This window comes from Triplophysa dalaica, chromosome 12 (genome assembly GCF_015846415.1).
Source record: "Triplophysa dalaica isolate WHDGS20190420 chromosome 12, ASM1584641v1, whole genome shotgun sequence".
NCBI lineage: Eukaryota > Metazoa > Chordata > Actinopteri > Cypriniformes > Nemacheilidae > Triplophysa > Triplophysa dalaica.
In genome coordinates this window covers 14332286-14346281 of record NC_079553.1, presented here as the reverse complement: position 1 = coordinate 14346281, position 13996 = coordinate 14332286, and the positions used below count along the sequence as shown (strand labels likewise).

Genomic DNA, 13996 nt, shown 5'->3' with positions numbered 1-13996 from the left:
TCCCTATGATTACGTGCCAAGAACCACTTTAAGTGCTATATTGCACATTTTTTTAACTGAGGTGTGGGAAATTATTTTGCTTTCCTGTTTGCCACCATAATATCATCAACATCCGATACATATGATACTTGTGAACCAATCACAGGCAAGCTGAACTACCAGGAGCAACCATCCAATTCCCATAGTATGTAACAAAGAAGGTTGCATGATGTTCTTAAATTAATGAAATTAACTACTGTAGATGCTTATAGTAAAATACGGTTTAGCAAAAGGTTCTGTGGTATCAAGTCACTTTCCATCACAAGCGGAGTGCATATTATTGTATATGAATGGGCATGCAGCCTAATTGTCTCTTCTGACACAAAATACATTAAGTTATGCTGTTGATGTCTGGGCTCGGAGGTGCTGGCTAATGCATGTTTTAACCCAGAGTACAAACTCTGAGATAACATCCTCCCATGCAGCACATGACAAACAGCCTCGTTTGTTGGAGCCCATTAGAGGTATAAGCAGAGAGGATGTTGATTCTTATTGAAGGTCAAGGGTCAGAGTTCTTTCTCATAGTCTCATCTTTCCTTATTTGAAGGAAACAGTGAAATACATTGACAAAACAAGAACATTAAACAAAAGTGAGTCAGTATCCCTTGGAATAATTTGGGAATTCTGCATGATAATTCATCTGAGACAATAAATCGGATTACAATGACCTTTATTAAACAGGACAGATAAAATCACAAACGTGGCTGTTCTACAACCTCACCACCAATAAAAAAAACAAAAGCCCATTGTGTTTACTGACCCGCACTGTATTACATTGTGGTTAATGAACTATATCCTCTCATTGTCTAGGCAAACATGGACAGACAGAGGCTTGATGCTGAAATCCAACCAGATTTGGTAATAAGTAAGACCAGTGTCGGTCACTGGTGCTACACAGGCTTTGTGAAGAGGAAAGCGTCTCCATGCTGTTCCACTTCCTGTCCTGGCACAGCTTGGATATGTGCCGTGAGGTCACCCACACAAACTCACACAGACACACAAAGTCCCTGTCAACACCCGACATGCCACCCGACACACACCTCCTCACTCCTCGACCTTCACACACACCCCTGGAGTCTCCAAACGACTAAGAAACCCATTGACCTGACAGACTGGGCCTGCTGGCTATGTATTCACGCACATACAACAATAACACACACACACACAACAGCAAACATTCTCTGCCTCAGTGTCTGTCTCCCTCCGGCAGACTCTTGTTGACAGGCGCTTCCTAAGCATAAGTAAAACAGCCGGATAATGAGAGCATTCCAAAACACAAACACACACGAGGGAAACTCCGACTTTTAAACTGATGTTAGTCTGTGAGTTTCTGCAGACATGCCTTGCTTCTCTTTTCATATTTGAGTTGTTTAGGAATCTCGTTATTTTGCAAGAAGTCTGCAGGAGCATAAAGGAAGTTATCGAATGTCGGTGTCTGTGAGCTTTAAATGTGACGCTTGTCAAAAGAGACTACGCCCGTGGCTGTAACCGTGCATGTGGAACTGGATCTGAATATTGCTCATGAATGATAATCACTCAACTGCATGATGTCATGTACCATCATTGTTCAGGCGGAACGAGACCTCTTTTTTCCAAAATATTAACTGAGACAATACCAAAACAAGTTAGAAAGCAAGTTATGATAATGTTGAGAAAATGGCCTGTCTAATGAGAATATTAGCATACTGTGAACTTAACAAGTTGTTTGTCTACTGTTATTTTACAAATAGACAGACACTAGGAACATTAGGTAAAAGTACATTGGCCTATATTTAAAATAGATATCTTTGGTGGTACAGCAGTGTATATTTCAGCAAGTTTTGGGTTAAGTTTTTCCATCAGATGTGTTTCTTAGGTAGTGTTTATTTGGATTCCTTTGTCTAAAACAGCTTGATGGAGCACAACGTAAATTAACAGAATGCAGAAGTCTCAAGACATATTTATATTTCAAAGTGAAACTATTTTTTACCTCAACAGGAAGTCTGAAAATTGCAACATTAAGCAAGACAGAAAAAAACTGAGATGCAATGCAACAGAAGAGGGTCAAAGATTGAATTCTGTAGTTGTTTGTAGGAGCAGTTATCAATAGGGGTGCATTTAAAGAAGACAGCAAAAAGCTAATGCACAGCACACTCAGTTTTTGGAAAGAACTAGTTGGACTACTAGTTGTATTTGCTGGATTAGTTGACCTTTGTGATCCACCTAAAGTCAACAGTACACAATATACAACCTAAAATGAAAACCAGGAATAAGACAAACTACGGTTTTAATCATAAATTTTGACTAATAGAGACCTATCATTTGGGTGTAATCCTACCATGGACTTCCCAAATTATCTTCCTGCCCCTCATACCTTGGTAAGAAATGTATCCAAGCTCATATTATTTATAAGTATATCATCACAGCACATGTTTGAGAACAAATATCCGGAAACCCTAACTTTGGACAGAAAAGACTATAATTTGCTAAGAGACTAGATGCTTACAGCTGCTTCTTTGGAGTTGAGTTTTTCTAAAAAAAGTTAGTCACACTGTACAATCAAAACCTGCAGACATGCAATGGACAGGAAGTGAACAGGAATACTTACCCGCCAAATCATCCTGTTCCTTTTCTGCAGCAGGCTGTCCAATCTAAAGGAAAATATTATGACACATTTAGCACTGCAGTAAACTATCCTGTCTTGCTGTGAAAATACACACATAACAACCGAAAAAATAAAATTTGCAAATGGGCCACTAGCAGGTTGTTATTTATTTTTTAGTATTTTGTATTTGCCCATTTCCCAAATGTAATGAGAAGTTGTCAAAGCCGTTTATGAGGGTCCCAAATAAATGTACATGCCAAGTATTTGAAACTGCAGAAAGGAAGCCTACACAAGATATCCTAGCTTTTAAACATATCAGTGCCATTATTTTTTCTCAAGATTCATGATGTATTCTTCTAAGGCAAGTTTTTAAAAGCGACATAAATATCTCAATTCAATTAAGGGATAGTTTGGTTTAAACTAAGCCGTGTCTGTGAAACCGAGCCATAATGTTTTAATATGTGCAGTGCAATTCATTTCTATATTTTATAAATTTATTTTAATTAATTTACCCATTGCTAATACCAGTTGAGCTACCCTGTTGAAAGAACAGCCTGTGCTGGTTTGGGATGTTTTGATGCTGGTTTGCTGGTTTGGGCTGGATTAAGCTGGTCATGTGCTGCTCCTTAGCTGGTCATGCGCTGGTCATTACCTAACCTAGGATATGCGGTTTTCTTTCAACAGGAACCTAATAGCCCCAACAGATAAAATGTTACCTTGTTTAATATCCTGTAGTCTCAGAACTATGTCACACTACAACACGCTACAGACTTAAATAAGTGTATGTCTCTCATTGTTCTTTTAAATGAATCATTAGTTCATACTGTAAACACTAACAAAGTGTGATTCAGTGGGGAGTTTCGGGAAACCCATTCTCCTCTGATTCCCATAAGCCTCTGCCAGTGGGAAACAGCATAATTAAACACATCTCATGGAGGTGGCCAACCACAGAAGAGCTCACATCTGCATTTGCATCATGTTAGTCTCCAAAAGCCTCTGTTGGGTTAGCATTAGCCTGGAAACAGCTAAGAGTGCTAATCAAACAAAGATCTTGTTTTCACAGACATGCACACTTGGCTGTGTTGTGGGTGCTCTCTGTTCCTGCCCACTTCTTCTGGGTTTTTTGGGGTTGGCCAGGGCATACGGTGTTTCCCTCATACAGTCAATAGAAGTGGAACCATTTCAAATTAGTGGTTAGAAAGTTCTTTATCGAGAAAAATGTTAGCCAGCTGTGGGCTAATCAAGCTAAATAGATGACTTTATAACAATATTTCAAGTCTTCTCAGAAACTGCAATAAACACTCTGAGGCAAGCAGAGGTTTTTAAATTCAAAGTATTGCATTGAGAATCATCCGAAAGGATATCTGCAAGAGTGAACTTTCTCCATTACATGTGATTTCCCATCTGGATTGAGAGAGTATGGTATTCATTAGCTTTAGCATTAAAGTCGTGGGGATATGCTGAATAATTATAGGAATAAAACTTTAAAGTGCTTTAAGGTGTAAAGCACTGGCAGCATTTAATGCATTTCAGCTGATCTTTGGTTTGACTTTTACCCATCAGCACTCACAAACAGTCATTGATGATGGTAATGCTTTGTAGTCTTCCCTGGAGATCTAACTTCAACACGTTGTGTGGGCCCCATCGGCTCTATCCTGAACTATTTCAGCTTGTGAGCTCCTGACTCAGCTGTGACGCAAGGTCAAACACAGGGAATGTCAATATTTCCAATAGCAGAGAAAAAGACATCCTGACTATTTGTTCTTCGCCTTCTTTCCCAGGCCTCACTGCTGTCGACCATCTATGTCATTAGTCTTACACTTGCCATTTAAAAACATTTAACACACATTTTTGTCACTGGTTAATGCACTGACAAAATTTCAGATGACTCATTCCAATAAGGCACCACAAGCTGTCAGCAGTAACTAACAACAGACTGAGCACAAGACTGATGCTGTTCATGCAAGTTTCCCTTCATGTGATGTGTGCTGTCCACAATGCTTAATTACTTAAAACTAAAAAGCTGTCATTGCTAGGGCCTGTGTTAACTAAAAAGCTGTCATTGTTAGAGAACACAATTTGCCTTTGACGGGGTAACGTGAGAGCTGCGATTCTCAGACGTGACATCACAGAGATGGAATGCATGTTGATGTCTACCTCCAGGCACACGCTGACTCGCATACTCGCAGTGAGGTACAGTGGGTTATCTGTCGCATTCCCCCATTTAGATGTGTGTAAAATATATGTTAATAAAGAAAAAAAAACGTTAGTATATCTTCCTTAGATGCTATGTTTAGATGTCATTTGTTTCTTTGGCCTTTCTTCTGTTTTCAAATTTCCAATTGTGTATTAACAGACCATATGCCATTTTTTTAGGGCATTATCCCCATCACGTAGTAATGCACAAAGGAAAATAATATTAGTTGAAAACATATTCTGTATAAAAAGAAAGTTTAACATCAAAATACTTTTTAAACTACCTTCGAACAGGACATGCATACGTGACCCATTTATCAGAATGACCCTAATACCTCCTTCCCTCCTGCTTAGAAAATACTTGGACCGTGAAACCTCTTTAATTATGTAAATACTGTATGTCATGAGCAAAATGAGAATAATCGACTGACTGGCTGAATGAAACCTATGACCAACACTGGTAATGATGGAAGAAAAGAGGCAGGATCTGACTCACTGACTCAGAGACAGTCCAGACCCCCAGTGACAGCCTCTAAAGACTCAAGCTCTCACAAATGTATTGTGTTCAGGGGGATTACCATGATATTTGACCCATGCTGGAATTCAGGAAGTTCATTATAGCACATCCATCTCATGTGAAATGGGTCACTGTGTCTTGTAAAGACAGCCAATGTAACTCCCAGTGCTTAAAATATTCCAGATAAGCTTCTTCCTGAAGAGGCATCATCGAGCAGGTATTATCAAGTGTGATGAGTTTCAAGAGCGCCCTGAATTAGTTTACTATTTAAGTACATTGGTGCAGCACTCAAATACATTTCCTTGTAAGTATCTCCTAACTCTTTAGCTTATAAATGGAGAAATGTGCACGTCAAGGAAAATTCTAAATTGCCTCCCGCAGTGGTGAAAATGCTGGGTTTTCTCAGCTCGCCTCTTGAGAACATTTTCCCAGCCCAATTTGCACAGGTGAAAGGATGTGAGTGGGGCATTAGCTGGGGAGATTTTGGTTGGGGCAGGCAAGAGTCGAACAAAACCACAGATTTGCGAAATAAGCACACCAGGGGGACTTGTTATAGGCTAATCCAGCTAGACAACCCTGTACTGAAAGGAGTTGTTTGGCCAGCAACATCTTAAACTTATTATCAACTTGTGTCCTGAGGAAGTGCTGGAGGTTTTTAAATGACTTAAAAGTAAGCACTTTCTAAACTTGAATAATTTAGTGCAGGGGTTGTCAACGAGAAAGGTTTATGGATACAATGCTTAAACCCATTTTCCAGGGCAGGTGGTCAAGGTTTGGCTAATTAAAGATGGGTGTCAGACCTTACTTGTAGAGGCTATTCAAAAGTAGTTTGTATTTTGTTGAAATTAAATTTATAGGACAACATAAATTATTACACATTGTCAGCGCCAGTGGTCCAGTGGACTGTGCACTCACATGTTGCACCAAATGCACTGTGGGTGACCCAAGTTCGAATCCAGGCTTGGGGATACTTTCTTGACTCCTGTCCCCATCCCTCGTCATTTCCTTTCCCTCTACACTCTACTGCCAAGCAAAAACTATGAAAAAAAGACCAAAACAGAGACAAGGTACCTGCAAACATTGAGTGCCGCCCCCAAAGAGTTATAAAGGGTCAGTGAGAACTGAAACTCATGGTTTGTATCTCTCTAACACTCGCTCATCCTGTCTCTCCCACCTCATCCTTCTTTTAAGCGGTGACAGTGGCCCGGTTTCCACCTCTGACCACAGACATGCCTTGGGGTTCCTTGGGGTACTTGTCTGTGACATGAAAGGCTTTAGCCAGCAGGCCAGACACACATACACATTTCACACTCCAAGCTAAAGCATCGATAAACAACTGTGTAATATGGCTGTAATAGTGACTGTGTCTGCACGTGGCGAAAAGCACCCGAATCAGCTGTTTCACATGAATATGAGATTCATCATGAGATGAATACAAGATATATGCCGTTGTTTATCATGCAGCATCACATCCTGCACAGGAACTAGACCTGAACATGCAGTTCTGTGTTTGTAACACAAGCAAATTGGTCACTGATGGGAAGATTGGTCTGTTTTTTTCTCATCAATTGTAATGCAATAGGAGCAGTATTGTCAAATCTTTTCAGATTTTGCACCTGGTTTTACTTATGCCAACTGGCCTGGCTCCCACCTTTGAATAGGGTCAGTCAATTCAGAGCTTAAAGTCTTGTTCCAAGCTACATTCCTATGGAAGCACATTTCAAGACTTTTCCCCTCTACTCGGTAATGACAAAAGGGAGGTGAATAACACAACAGGCTGACACGTTCATGCATATGCTAATACGAGCTGTCAAAACGTTTGTTAATACGTTGCCGGGAACTCGCTGAACAATGCTGAGTAGGACAAACAAAATACAAACAGTGAACCTATTACAAAAGTGGTGTATTAGTGGTGTTTGCTAAAGTAAGTGTCAGTTCTGCTTTTCTGAAACCTAGAATTAAGGGTTTGTTTAAATCCATTAACCTCAAGGTGTGAGATGTGGTATTTCATGTACATAAGTCAAATAGACTCATTGCAATAAAGTATGGACCTAGGGGCCAACAATGTGGGTCTGGGCTTTTTATATTTTACCCAAGACCCTAGTAATCACCTTACAACGCCCTGACAATCCCTCAGCCCTTATGCTCTGACACAATGAGTCCTTGCAAGTGCAAACAGTTCAAATCCAGTTTGAGCAACATTTCTCAATCCGGTTCCCTCTCCCTATTTTTCAACTGCCCTTGCAAGAAAAGAACATTTCTTGACTGTCACAAGGAATTGTTGCCTGGCCACCTTCACCTGACAGCACCCTAACAAGGGTCCGGGGCCAACGAGTGCAGAATTGTGCCGGCCGAATGATGTGATCCCAAAAGAATGTGCCCTCTGACCCACATCCAGACGCCTATATAAAGGGATGCCAAGTGGTCCGGAGAAGAAAGCCCTGTGTTTGGGACCCCTGCAGCCCGCCCCCCGCCCTTCAATCTCCAAGCTGCCCGCTCTTTACGAACACTGTGCTGTTCTAATCCACCCCTGCGTTGTCCTGGTATACGTTAACACCCCCTCCAATTTGCACAGACGCTCTCTCTCTCTTTCTCTGCAGCTGCAGCGAGAAAGGCCAGCTTCCTTTATGTAATCACCTCGGAGACACAGTACCACTGCGTGAGGCCTTTATTGTCTGACAGTGGAGAGGGCTGCTCCAAATAGTTGCCGTCCTTGGATGAGTGGTCTGCTGTTCAAGTAAGTGTGGATGGAAAACAGACAGTGGAGACCACACTTGAATACTGACGACAGATGAGCAGGTGCACCCACACATACACACACACACTTATAGAAAGATGGGTCAGTGAGTACAAGAGGCAGCTAATATATTTCCAGAGAGAAACAATCCAGCATCCAGTCATTCATTGGATGCAGACTTTTTACTACGAGTGATTTTACCTACTGTTTAAAATGAACATTGAGTACTGTTTGGCTGTCAAAAGCCTAACAAATAATATGTATGACAAAAAACATGCTTTTGGAATAATTATGATGTAGTGTAAAATGTGAACTTCTTTTGTTGAGCAAAAAGCATTCATAAAAGTGAATGTTTCTAAAATGTGTCAAAATGTAATTCATGATGTTTTTTTGGGGGGGGGGTTGCAGTGTAAGAACCCAAGAAGTGTTGTGGGCAGCACTGGCATTATGGGCGACCAAAATTCTGGCTAACCATTTCCTAATCTGGTTCCTCTATTTTCACCTCATTCTCTATTTAACTTTTCTGCTTAATAAAGAAAAAAAAACTTACAAATTCAAACGAAAGACTGGAATACACACTAAGTCTTTTGCTCAGATATAACCCAGAATATCAGTCTGGTCTTGTTGCAGAAAGTCTGCCTTAGTCTGCAGATTATATAGCGTTGTTTGTGATGTGATGCCCTGTTTTCACTGCAAACCTTCAAAAAGTCTGCAACTGTTTGATTTCTAGTTTTTTTTAATCTGTTCAGATTTTAAAAGTCGTATAGTATATTCCCACTTTAAGAAAACAGATAGAGTAGGTACTGACCACAAAGCAGAGCATTCACATCCCGTTCATCCCTTCACACTGGTGCTTTGGTTCATCCGAGGGCCTGTAGATTTTGATAGCGGTGTAACCTTTGTGCTGTAAGTTCCATACAGTGTCTCCACTGTTTGCAGCCGTATGAGGAAGAGGAGGAGAATAAGAGTCCAGAGCAGATCGGCGAGCGTCCCCGGGTCTGACCTGCACGTCTGAAAGGAAGGCTTTGTCTGGCATATGCCACGCTGCTGAAACCGGACACCCATAGAGATTACAGCCTGAAGAATAACTTCATGAGAAGCCCCTTCACTGCACCAAATGTCACTGCTGGCCTGCAATACACAGTGAATGAAGATACGGTCACAGAATGTACCAAACATGGCAGGAGTCAACCATTTACCCTAGTGAGACGTCCATGAAGGTTATGTTTCAGTATTGGGTGACCTGATGGGTGAGAGATAAACTGGGGGGTTTCAACATTTAATATTTTATTTCAAATATTTTTTCTCTTACAATCTATATCACAGTTATATTACAAATCGTAATTACACAATGTATGCATTGTGAAGGATTTGTGAAATACAGAGGAGGCTTATGCATCATGAGGATGTTCTGAAGAATCTGCCTTAAGCATTAAGGGTAAAAATCACTGCAAAGCCAGCTTCAACGGGTTTATTGATTCTGTAAAATAGTGGCAATACATGTATGAATAATCACAATGAAGAATTCTTCCCACATGTAATACGTAATTCAATAGCCTGTTCAGCTGCAAGCCAAGCAAAATATGACCTTGCTGCATTAATACAAAATTCAATTTATGTGTGTTAACTGGTGCATTTAGAGGTTGTTTCACAACAGCTTCAAAAAGCAGCTCATAAAATAAAAATTTGAACAATTTGTTGTGTTTTAGCAATGAGGTACAGCAGAACATACAATACTGAGAATATTGTTGTGGCTAACAGGCACCACATTCACATTTCTGAGGTAGCACAGCCTTGAGTGCCTAATCGCTTTTTAATAAAACAATCACTTCATTAAAAATATTAGAGACACTAATTATCATTAAAATGATATTGTATTAAGCAAAATTATCTTCCATCCTCCCACTGGAGTATGAAGTCCCTGACTAATCACAATGTTGCTACGCAACAAGAATATCAGGTGTGAGTTCTGTGTGGTAGTGTGTTGAACAGGTGTTTTGCATCATTTCTGCTACTATATTGTGACTATTGGCACAACTGGAAAGGTGTACGACTAATCAGTATCCGAGTTTGCTTTATAATTGATTCGTTATCACTTTGAACTTTATTTAATTCACAATTTACAATTGATATATTTTTTGCAAGTGTGAATTTTTCTTTTATGCTAAATAAACATTTTTTAAGCAACTTCTATTCATAAACTTGGATATTGTATCAAGCAATGCAGCCATACTAACTAGGAAGTACTCTTAAAAGTACTCAATAAGAAGTAAAGTAACAAGAAATTATGCAACCTGCAAAGCACATGAGTGCATAGCGGAAATAGATAATAACTGGTTTTGTTTGGTTTGTATGGTTCCAGAAAGAACATTAAGTTTCTTCAGAACATTTATGTTTAACAAAAGGGTTCTTTGTAGTGTAAAAATGATCTGTAGACTATAAAAATGGAGATATGGGAACCAAACTGATCTTTGGTTTCACAAAGATCATCCAGTCAAAGGTTCTTTAAAGAACCATCTATTTCTTAACTTTTTATAATCTAAAGTACCTTGAAACAGAAATGTTGGAACCATTTAGACATAAAAATGTCCTCTATGGCATTGTTAAGTGCCTTTATTTTTAAGAGTGTGCTTTTTATGTGACAGTTGTAAAGAACCTTTTGTAGACCATTTACTTTAAATAGAGTCTTTACACATAAAGTCTTAAAATCTATTATATCTAAAGCATTTTAGAGGCAAAAAAGCAGTAATGACACAACTGGCCAAGTATAAAATGTTTTCGTATTCGGTGCAGTGTTTAATGTTTAATATTTTAAAACATTACAGCAAAAACAATATCTAACAACCCTCAAAAAACTATCAATAAGCATCCCTCACTCCAGTAATATTCATTAAAGGAAACGTATTTAACAAAAGTCAAATGAGCACTGAAGGTTCAGTCATCAAAGAGGTGGAGGAAACTGAAGTGGCATTTTAAAGCCGCAAATTGGGATGTCTTGCATAAGCTTCTAATTGCACGCCTGGTGTTGTCAAGGCATTGGAAGGTGACAGCAGGTGAAAGCCGAGTCGTGTTTTTTGAGGGTCTGGAATTTAAATGCGCCCTCCTCCTCTACTCGTTCACACACACACCCGAGCGAGCGAGCGAGAGTGGCAATCAAGCGCCTCTCCGCATGAGCGCGGCCCTGCACTCACCCATTCTCTCTGGTCCTGTCAATCCCTGTCAGGGTGTCAGGTAGTTATTGTGCCAGGAGCGCTATGCCTGATTATTTATTTAAAAACTCATCCATTCCTCAACCCACCAAGGTCATTGTTTCTCCGAACCGGTTCAAGTGTGTTGGCATGCTGTTGAAAGTCACTTTAATATAGCTGGGGATATAGAAAGTCTTCTTTGAGGATACGCACGCGTATGCATATGATCCATCAGTCGGACGTCTGATCGTACGGCCCCTCATTCTATTTTTATTGTTATTTTAAAGAGTTTCAAATCCAGATTCCATCAACTGAGTAGCACCGGCTTTCTCTCACTTTTTCAACTTGCTATAAAAAAGTAATTCTACTCCTTAACATCCTTGAAAATGTCTACCCAGCTTGATGGTTTGCACCAGTCTTTTCTTCGGAATAATTGAAAGCGGAAAGTGCAGATGGAACAGTGCCATAATAATAAACATTTATATTGCTCATTTATATATGGAAAAATCCATACGCTGGTTCCCTACAATCACGCGGCGATAGAAATATATAACGTGGACATGCATGGCGGCATTGCTTTCATTGGAAATGGAACTGTGTATTCATCACTTGGTCGTTATATTAAAAGAGAGCAATAGCAGAGATTGTTGTGAATGGCAAAACCTTTTATCTTAATCTAGTTGATGTGGGTACGTACGTGCCCGGGTTTCGATGTGGCACCCTCTCTCTCTCTCTTTCAAAACATGAGGCGCTTTGAGCCTGGGTTGAAAAATAAAAACGCTCCTGGGCTGCTGTGTGTGCAAAGCAGATATTTGTTCAGGAACAGAACAAGCAATATCTGTTTATATCAGACTATGCATTTATGTAATTCCCCAGAGAATTTAAAGAACAGAACATGTGCTACGGTACAAAATAAAGCCTCTGGTTTTTAACCTGATGACTAAGCAAATCAATGCAAGGATGTTGTTTCTGTACAGCAATGGCAAGGGCCTGTCAATCCTTTAATTCAATTCAAAATCTATGTTCGGTTTTCCTAAATCCAATATTCCGTTTAATAAAGCATCATTCACATGAGAACTGTGCGTGCTATTGAAACCTATGTAAGGACACACATCAGGAAGGTTTACCTTAAAACAAAACAAGGCAATCAATCACATGAAGGCTTTTTAAGGATTTCCCCAGTATGTTAACTACTCACCATCAAAAATGTTGCTGTAAGTCTCGCTCACCCCAAGCCTAAGGCAAGAGAGTCTCGCCCCACATATCCCACCGAACATGGGGCTGAATGCTAAAATTGGGCAGACACTTCTGATAAGCATATATATTGTACGATGGTAACTTTTAAGCGTGTATTTAGATGTCTGTTCACATCAGTGGTTGCAATTATGTGAATAAGTCAGGTTTGCAATTCAAAATGTTAGAAGGAGAACCGTAACGGCAAAAGGAGGACCCCCACCACATTGCTGAGGGGGGACCACTCCCTGTCTCCAAATGGAAATTAATCCCCCAAAAAACATCCTCATCAGTATTCTGCTCACACAGCCTCCAAACGTACAGCAGGGAGGTGTGAGGGGGGTGTTGCTGTGCCAAGTCCTAACTGACTGTACAGGCTCCCAGCATCCCAAAAAATCTCTATTCTTCCTTCTTCCAAACTTCATCGACAGAAATTCATGCTCGGTAGTCCAATTTAGCGATTGTTTCCTCTTTTGGAAAGTAGTTTTTACTTTGTGAGACAAACAGGGCTGGCAGGCGAGGCGGGGCCGCGTCTCTGTGTCTGTCTGTCAGTATACGAGAATAAATTATGTGGACATTATCATAACACAGAAAAAGATCCATCCAATCCAGGATAAATTGCTTCTTGCTTTCAGCTGCTTCAAATTGCCCATCTGACGTGTTTTTTCTGCTTATTTTTAACTCTCTATGGATGTGAATATATTATTTCTGTCATACACCTTAATCTTAAGTGGGTGTAGAAACATGGCTGTGTATTACTGATACTGTACATGTCAACCAAACATGCTTTATACACGTGATTTTTGCTAGCACTTTTTTATGTAAATCTGGATTGTGGTGGGTGGACACATTAGGGAGTTGGGGGGTTGGGGACCCGGGGAATTTAATTGTGATTGGATGACGGTTTAGTTTTTTTCTTGCTTTCTCGTTTTCATTCCTTTTATGGGTAAAATGTCAAATTGACCAATGAGACATGCTCTGGGGAGTTCTGATTTTAAAATGAGTTACTCCACAAATCAAAATAGCGTAATTTCAGCTCTGTGCTCTGAAAAGATCAGCGTTTAAATCTTCTTCTGATTGGTCATATTGGCCACAAAAGAATTGTCTTGCCCACAATCACAGTCAAATGAAAAACTGTATCTCCCTCATCTAAAGCATAATTTTAATGAATTTCATCACAGTAAGTCTAAATTCACATTAGCATAGACTTGCAAACACAAGATCCGAGTCCTTGAGCTTCAGAAACCATGTGTTTAAGTGTAAAAATAATTTGTCAATGGGGTGTTGCCCCGTATACCCAAAAACAGACTGTGTGTCAAAACATGAACAAAGTAAGTTTCATCTAATGCACCACATTAATAGTGTAATCGAAGCTTTGAATGAATTTAAAGCTGTGGTCTCAATAATCTAAGAGATAACGTCTGAAAGATAACATAGTTTAAGTGGTGCATGCCAAGGCAAGATGCATTATTATTACAATTCATACTTAGGGTAAGGATTTG

General features: G+C 39.8%; 1 long non-coding RNA gene across 2 annotated transcripts in view; it reads right to left on the bottom strand.

The window, feature by feature from the left end:
- The window catches only part of LOC130432304 (uncharacterized), a 76156-nt gene that overhangs the window by 19524 nt on the left and 42636 nt on the right, over nt 1-13996 (bottom strand). For both annotated transcript variants that reach the window (XR_008908456.1, XR_008908455.1), the window contains 2 exons: nt 8882-9204; nt 2627-2669 (listed from right to left, as the gene is read on the bottom strand). This is a non-coding gene — a long non-coding RNA (uncharacterized LOC130432304). The remainder of the gene's footprint in view (nt 1-2626; nt 2670-8881; nt 9205-13996) is intronic.